Here is a 9,260-nt window from a genome sequence, read left to right on the forward strand (position 1 = left end):
ATTTAATTTCGATTTAACAATTGATTGACCAGATTGCACAAATAACACAGAAACCACTAGAAATATGAATCTAAATTCAATGAAATTTCTACAGTAATAAGATATAAGTAAAAATAACATACTGAGAAATTTTCATGAATTTTGGAAACCATTTACTATCAGTTTCAGATTTTTTAATTTTCAGACCAGATTATGAATTAACCCTACATCCCATATGAAAACAGATCCCAATCACTTGAAACTTTTACAGTAACTAGAAATGTGAGATTGAAGACTACTGTAAAAATTTTAAGAATTTTAGTTGTGATCTGATGTCAGTAACAATTCCTCCAAAAGCTGGTAAATTTCAAAGAAAGCATAAAATAATATACCAAACAAATTCTCAAAATTCTCAAAATTTCATGGTAGAATGTACTGGTATCATATTAGTTTCCCACGAAATTTCATTAATTTTGGAATTCATTTAGTATATATTTTATTTTCGAAACACTCATGGAGATCATGATTTTGAGCATACATATTTAATTTTCAACTAAATCCAATTAAATACTAAAAATCATGCAAATATACCAAATAATTCTAGAAAAATCTAAAAATTAAGTACCTACCTGTGATCGAAATCCTCGCCGAATCCGAGAGCCGAAAAATTCGAAATTCGCACCGCCGCTTGATCCGCTTCCGCTTTCTTTCTCTTTTTCTTTGTTTTATTTTCTTTTATATTTTTTTTTATATGGAACAAGGGAGAGAGATGGGGAGAAACAAATAAGGAAAGAAAGTAGATAATGATAGTGTGAGAGTGAGAGAGTGAGAGATATTGAGGGAGAGAAAGAGAAAACTATCCAAAAACAATGTGTTCTTTTTTTTTTTTTTCTCCTCTCATCACCTCTCTTTATATAGTGAAAAACTTAGTGGAGAGGTGGAAATAAACAATGAGAATGGTGGGTGTGGTGGAGAATAATGGAAATAAACAATGAGAATGGTGGGTGTGGTGGAGAATAATGGAATATATAATGGTAATGGTGGGAATTGTGGTGGGGAATAATGGAATATATAATGTGAATGGTGGGTGTGGTGGAGAATAATGGAAATAAACAATGGTAATTGTGGGAATGGTGGTGGGAATAATGGAATATATAATGGTAATGGTGGGAATGGTGGTGGGAATAATGGAATATATAATGGTAATGGTGGGAATGGTGGTGGGAATAATGGAATATATAATGGTAATGGTGGGAATGGTGGTGGGGATAATGGAATATATAATGGTAATGGTGGGAATGGTGGTGGGGATAATGGAATATATAATGGTAATGGAGATAATGGTGTTATTTTAAAGGGAAAAATGAAGTTAGTGGAAATGGTAGAGAAAGTTAAGTCATGCTAATGGTGAGTCCCACATCAGCGGGTTCCGCACAAGCGGGTCCCACATCAGCGGGCCCTACACAAACGGGTCCCACATCAGCGGGTCCCACACAAACGGGTCCCACATCAGCGGGTCCCACACAAACGGGTCCCACACTAGCAGGTCCCACACTAGCAGGTCCCACACCAGCGGGTCCCACACAAACGGGTACAAATTCTCCCTAGTTTAGATTTTTCTGAATAATCCTTCTCAACATTTAGCGGGAAAATGCGAAACACGACGGAAATGACCAAAAATATTTAGAAATGTAACAAACGGATGCGGGAAAGAAAGACATTGGAAAACCGACGGAAAACAAACCCTAATTTCTTTATCGATTAAGGTAGAGCAAAATGGGGTGTCTACACTACCGACTTTAGTTATGTCAGTAGGGAAAAATTCACCTTTTCCCTACCCATTTTATATCAGTACAAAAATACTTCATATCCCTACAGGTGTTAGTTTTATCTGTAGGGATATAGTGTCTACCTAAGGATTACTATGCAATTCGTAGGGAAATCCTGAGCAATATGCCTACGGTACTCCTTTCCCTACAGGAATCAGTAGTTTTTCATAGGGAAATACCGAGTTTTGCCTTCTTAAAAAATTTCCGTAGGTAGGGTTCTTTTGCCGCAAGAGGCTTTGCTTGGGAACCATTTCATAGATTTCTGTTTGTTACTTTCTCCTTTTCGTTGTGATTTTGGAATTAATCATGTCTTTGCGTCCTGAATAGTGTAGATTAATTACGTATTTGTTTCCTTTTCGTTGCGATTTTGTTTCCTGAACAGCAAAATGGGTTTCTAGGGTTTCTTTTGCCGCTCTACTACTGATGTGTAGGCCCTAAATTTAAGGCCTAGGTGAATGATAATGGCGTTTTTGTTCTTTTTTTGTTCTTTTTATTGACCTTTTTGAATATTCTTTTGGTGCCCAGAACCCACATGCTCATTTGCTAATGGTTTGTTGAATCGATTTTATATTTTAATTTGGATGCTAGGACTGTTATTCAATCCTAGTTTCTGCCTTTTCTTTTCTTATGGTTTTTCTAAAGAAGAAAAGGTAGATAGATGAGAGGTTGGAAGGAATTTAGGCAGAAAAACACAAATTTGGGGTTGAAAATCTGAACCCTTGTTATACACCGAGATTGAATTTTGCTGCAAGAGATGTTAGTATGGAAATCAGATCAGATTATCAAAAACTCTCCCCGTAAGAAAGCGACTTGGGGTTGCAAAAGAAGGATTTTGGACTTAGAACCCTAGGGTTTTTTACTTGGATTTTATTTTCCTCATCTTTAAAGTTTTATGGTTTCAGGTGTGTCATTGATTATTTCTGTACTTTCTCTTTTGTTTGTATTGCTGTAATCAATGCTTATGATTTTCTTTCATGCTTTGTCTTTCTTTCTGAAATTTCTATTTTCATTGCTATGGTCAGCACTTGATGGCAAATACAAAGAGGCTTTTTGTAAAACCCATTGAACTCTGTTTTTGCTACTCTTTTTGTCATTTTTTGTTGTTTTCAATGGTAACTAACTTTGAGCTGAGGAGATATCCTTTGGTGACCAAAAAACATAGTCATTATCCACATGCATTTCTTGCCATTGATACGGACCATTTTGAATATGACAGGTTTTATTCACTCTGTGATCTCATTTCAGACAATTGTATCATAACAATGGAGTTTTGCATTAAAATGTTAGAATTGTATCTTAGTTTTGCTTCCCTTTTCATGGAACACCCATGTCTTACTTAGGGATTAGCCCCACTATATACTGCTAAAATCTGTTATGGTATTCCTCTCTCTTTTCATGTGTGGCCTATGCATCCGATCAGGAAAGATCATCTTTGATTCTTATGACTTCCAGAATTGTTATTCTGGTTCCGAGTTTGGTTGGTGTGTATGTAAATGATTGTGCATAACACTCATCTAAAAGATGGAATTAACTGTCTTTCTCAGTATGCCGGCTTGCAGCTAATGATGAGCAATAGTAAGTTGGTCACATGGAACTTTAGATCATGGCTTTAAATTTCGGCCGAAACGTTTCGTTTCGGCCAAAATATTTCGGTTTCGGTGGAAACCGAAACGAAATTCACTGTAAGTCGGAAAAGTACCAAACTTTGCCGAAACGTTTCGGAAATTTCGGTGAAATTTTTACAAGATTTCGTCCGAAATTTCGTACCGAAACCGAAACCGAAACCGAAACCGAGATTTAAAACCTTGCTTTAGATAACATAGAGCATGTATGTACTCCATAGCAGGGAGCAAATTGGGGTGTGTAGGGGGAGCTAATTCACATATATGATAAATTCCTTTTTGTCTAGGTGACAATACATATCCCTGTATGTGGATCACTTTAGAGTGATAACTAAATGATCAAAATTAATTAGGAGCGGTAGCTACTAATGTAGCTAAAATTCTTTCTTTCTTGATCTTAATAAGCTATCAAAGCTGGGAAATAAGACCTGTCTAAGGCTTTTGATCTTTTAAGCACCTATCTGACCATGGTGGGTCCCTCTTGCTGGACTATGTGGACATATGGTAGGTCCGACTAATACTCCAATTTGGAACTTGATGAGCACATGGGATCAAGTATACAAGGTAAGGCACGACCAACGTAACATAATGAGTGCTACATTCGGTTGATTCATATTCTAGCTAGTAGGACAGACCATACATGGATGATCCTAACCATCCAAGTAGACTGTCATAAAACATACAGGTGATACCCTTATAATTCTGTTTTCCCTAGTAATGATGAACTTCAACTTGAGGTTAGCCCCTCATTTGTTAGATTGTTAGGGAGATGATTAGCATTTTTAATGCATGACTTCCCTGGGAACTTTATGAGTCTAAAAACTTTATCCATATTTTAGATATTTTGCTCATAATAACTTCAAACTTGATTTTGAAATTTGAGTTTTCTGAAATTAATTTTCCGTTTCAAACGAGGTATTTAATTTTGATCCACTTATCCTTTTGGTCACTGATGAGGTTTTATTTACAACTTAAATCTTTTTATCTTATTATATGTATGTGTCCTTTTGCAGGTTTTCAATGATTTTGTTCTTTGGAAGACCTATTTCCTAGCAAGAGTCTGGCAGATGGTTTCAAGAGGGTTCAGGCCCTCCGTATTCTTTCTCAACAGGTAAAACGTGAAAGCCTTTGGAACTGCATCAAGTTTTATCATGGTTTATTTGACATTCTTCATGCTATTAGCCAATAATGAGAACTATACAGCCGTAGCATATAGCTCTTATTAATTTTCAGTTAACTGATATTTTTTACATTGTTAAGGACATCAATTCTGCATCTCTGTTTGATATAGTTCACAATGCCTCTTAATGTTGTTTAGAACATTCTCAATTCCATGTCTCCCGCTGGTTTGTGGCATATGAATGATCCGTGTGAGCCGAATAATGTTTTCACAATTATTCTTCTCTTTCATTTTTCTTGACCCTCATAGTTCTTTCTACCAGAATATGTCAAGTTCATGAGGTTTAGGTTTGTGGTTAGTAAAAGTGGCACCGAAATGTCAGCCTTTTGAGAAAAAAAAAAGGTTTCCTTGTTTCATTACATATTTATTTCTTGAGTAATCCTCATACTAGAAGGTGATATGAATTATGTTACTATTATAATGCTTGGATATATTGTTTAAGCTAAGAGCTCATCTGACAGACATCTGTTTCTATAACTGAATCTATTCACTCTGGTACTTCACATTCCTCCATTTATAGTTTATGATATAGTGTCTTCTAATATTATTTAGTTATATGTAGTTATTCTACTGCACTGTAGATGATTTTGTGCTTGCAATTACACTTTTTGAAAGCTATGTAACATGCTTGCTGTCATTTCCTATTTCTAACTGAATTGTTATTGTCTTAGATGCTATACAGACTGTATTGTGTCTCTATTGTTGTTGGGAATCCCTCGAGGCCTTATCATATCGACATGGGTCATGGGAGTGATTTAACGTGGATATAGCATGACGCTCCATGCACTAGCTGTGCCAAGATACTCTCCAATTGGCAGTTCAAGATTCTTATCAAATTCCAGCACTCTCCAATTGGCAGTTCAAGATTCTTATCAAATTCCAATTTCTTCATTTAATTAAAGTTCAAGTGGTCAAACTTGTAAACATTATTTTTTTTGTCCATCTGGACACCATGGTGTCTAATTGTGTCAATGATGAACTAGCACTTAATAGGTGATATCACACTCTCTAAGATTTAATTCCACGATTGCTTTGTTGCAAGCATGATAATCTTTGATAGTGAGAAGAATGATGGCCACATTTGAACCAATTTATCAGCCTTATCCTCTTTTATAGGTCCCTGTGTACACTCTGGATATGCATGGTCTGTCTTGCTTGTTTTGTTAGGCTTGTACAAGTATTGTTTACTTCGTCTCTCACTTGTCTGAGTTGATAGGTAAAATGTAGACATGGTCTTCTTGCGATAATTGGTTTCAGAAAAAAAAAAAAAAAAAAAAAACATCACTCATACTCTAATGGAGACAATTTATGTAGGGACCACATCCTCTTTAAAGGCATACCAAAGGGAAAATAGTGACCGCGAGGGATTCTTTGAGCCTCAAATTTCAAAGAGATCAGAATCATGGATGTTGTCTCTTGTCAAGGACAAGGCGACAATGCGATGGAATATTCAGATAATAGCTCCTCCATGGATCATTAAATGAAAGTTAATTCATGTATTAGTTTGCAATATTCATTTATAGGTGTGCATATGGTCAGCAAGGTCAAGTTTTAGTCTCTTCTGCAATGACTGATCCGATTATTGGACTTAGCGGACCAGCACATAGCTTCCCTTCTTAGCTGGCAAGTCAATGTATCATCATCAATATGGGATACTTGGACATAGCTTAGTTTCAATGTATATTTTGATGTGATATATAAGGGAGATGAATTGAATGAGCCTATTTCTTGACTCTTGCATTACATAAAACAAAATATATAATCTACGGAATGTGTCTCTTTTGTAAATATGGCCATTGATGTTTTTAATATTACTTGTGTTTCTTGTGGTCGTATAAATGTGCAACGCATGCTTTTTTTCTACTATATGTTGTAGTTGTTTCCGTATCATTCATTTTGAAGATCATTCATTCTGAAAGCGTAATGTATGCTGTGTATTCTTGTTTATATAATTTTTGCGAGAATCGGCTAAGAACTTCATTCTTTTTAACTTTTTGTTTGGCAGGATATGTCACATACCGTTGCTCCTAAAGAGGTTCAGTGCCTGCAGAGCCATCCATCTCAAAGAGTTCAACATTCAACTGAAAATCACATGGAGTTCTAGAGTAATTGATGATGAGGATCGAGGACATGATGAGGACATGATGAAGATGGTGTTATATAAATCATTAGATGATGAATGTTTAACAATGCTGTATTTTGTCAAGTTCAGTTGAGGGAACAATATCGAGACTTTTGTTATTAACGAATTTTTGTAATTTTAAAAATATTCAATTAAAATAGTTAAGTTTTTATATATTTGTATATTTTGGGGGGAAATGGATGTTAGAACTGTGGAAATTTTGATGTTATATATAATGTCTGTGAATGTACAGATCCACTAGGTCACAAAGAATTGATATTTAATGGATTAAAAAAATAGGAAAGGCTATCCCTACGGATTTATTGTTGAAATTCAGTAGGGAAAAGCACATTTTCCCTACGGCTTTTTTTTTTTTTTTGAAATTCTGTAGGGAAAAGAACATTTCCCTACTGATTATTTTGAAATTCCGTAGAGACAAGGCTGTCCCTACGGATTTTTTTTGGAAATTTTGTGGGGAAAAGCACAATTTTCCCTATGAATGTTTTTGAAATTCCGTAGGGAAATATGATCTATGCCTACGGAAAAAGCCGTATGGAAAAGTACAATTTACCTACAGTATTTATTAACTTCCGCAGGGAAAAGGCTTTCCCTACCCTCACCTAGCCTACGGAAGTTGTGCAAGCTAAAATCCGTAGGGAAAAACCATTGCCTACGGATTTTGGTACTTTTCCCTACGGATTTGTCCGGAAGTTTCAGGTATCATAGGCACAATGCATGTCTATAATTTGGATGGCTTAGCGGAGGATGATAGCTGGTCCTTATTTACACAATGAGCATTCACAGTGGGAAGCTCAGATGTACCTCCAACCTTAATAGCAATTGGTAAAGACATTGCAAACAAGTGCAAAGGCTTGCCTTTGGCAATGGAAGCTCTGGGAGGTCTCTTACGCACAAACACTAATGAGAACAGGTGGAAGAATATACTTAAAAGTGACATGTGGGAAATATCAGAGATGGAAAAGAATATTATTCCAATTCTAAAAGTTAGATATGATAACTTACCTGCATGTCTGAAACAATGCTTTGTGTACTGCTCTTTATATCCAAAGGATTATAAGTTTGAGAAGGACACTCTAATCCAACTATGGATTGCAGAAGGATTTATCCAACCTGAAGGAAGGAAGTGATTGTAAGATTTAGGTTTCGAGTATTTTGATGAATTGACGTGGAGGTCCTTTCAATATTATGCTGAAAAGTACGGATCATGTTACAAGATGCATGACTTGATTCATGACCTTGCACAATCCATTTCTGGCAATGAATATGTTAGAATGGAGGACATTAACTCTTGCAATACCCGTGCAAATGTTGCATCCTTAGTGATGTGGCCCCACGATGACTTCTCACAAATTTTTGAGACCTTTCATGAATCGAAGAGATTGCACACATTTTTTATATTGCTTTACAAACCACGACACTTATCTCCCAAGACCATCAGTTGTGGTAATCTCATGTCCCTGTCCAATGATTTGCTCAACCTCACATCCTTCAATCAATTGCATATTGCTGAGCGTCCACAACTGGAGTCATTGGAGAGGCTACCTGCTACGCTTACATCTCTCGATATCTTCAGTTGCGATAATCTCAAATCCCTTGATGAGGCATCACAAAACTTCACCGATTGGAAATTAAAAAGTGTCCTCAAATAAAGTCATTGCCAGAGGGGATGCTCAACAAGCTTACACACCTTGTAGTTGATAATATCGAGATCTTGCCCAACAACCTCACCTCCATCCAATATTTGAAAATTCATGACTGTCTGCAACTTGTGTCCTTACCAGGAGAACTGCTTCCTACCATGCTTATAAAACTCGCTATTCGCTCATGTCATAATCTCAAATCCCTTCCCAAGGGGATGCTGAAGAACCTCACCTCCCAACATCTCACACAGCACCCAAATATGGATAAATCACAAGCTGATTTAAAGGCAACTCTGCTGAAGGTACATTTATGTCTCTCCTCTTGGCCTTTAATAATTTTATGAATGGTTTTCACTCCATTATTTATTTTTAAAGAAAAGTAAACTTACACAGTCTCTGTATCTACTTTCACTTCCTCATTTTTTCACTTACTTGTTCTTACAAAACAAAGGAAATAATTAATTTTACTTGAATTTCAGGTGCATAAAGAAAGGATACTTGTCCATGAAAAATTTAAAATATAAAACCAGCGAAAATTGCACCAATTTCTTCTCTGACCCAAAAATTACCAGATTTTCTCATTAAATCTAAAAAAAAAAAATCATCTTAATCTTGCCTAATCTACCATTGATTATTACTCATTTGAGGAAAAGAGGAACCCTAATTTGGACCAATTTACATTGTATACTTCGTTGAATTTATGCTCTGTTTTGGATTCTATGGTTACTTCTTATGAGATTTCTTTTTTTGTTTTTTACCATTACGAGCTTTTTCCGTTGGTAGAGTGTTTGTTTTATTTTTTGTTGTTATCCTTTTTCAATAATTTCCAGCTTATCCTGAAAAAAGAAGAAAAATCTTTGTATAAAT

General features: G+C 35.7%; 1 protein-coding gene across 1 annotated transcript in view; it reads left to right on the forward strand.

Annotated features, from left to right (window-relative positions):
* The window catches only part of LOC143849720 (putative disease resistance protein RGA3), a 31,266-nt gene extending 24,360 nt beyond the window's left edge, over nt 1-6,906 (forward strand). The window contains exons 4-5 of the mRNA XM_077358881.1: nt 4,444-4,541; nt 6,616-6,906. The gene's annotated coding sequence lies outside the window, so the exon portion shown is untranslated. The remainder of the gene's footprint in view (nt 1-4,443; nt 4,542-6,615) is intronic.
* The last annotated feature ends 2,354 nt before the right edge of the window (nt 6,907-9,260 follow it).

This window comes from Tasmannia lanceolata, unplaced genomic scaffold (genome assembly GCF_043159265.1).
Source record: "Tasmannia lanceolata isolate RefF3 unplaced genomic scaffold, GAP_Taslan_0.1 ptg000018l, whole genome shotgun sequence".
Lineage (NCBI taxonomy): Eukaryota > Viridiplantae > Streptophyta > Magnoliopsida > Canellales > Winteraceae > Tasmannia > Tasmannia lanceolata.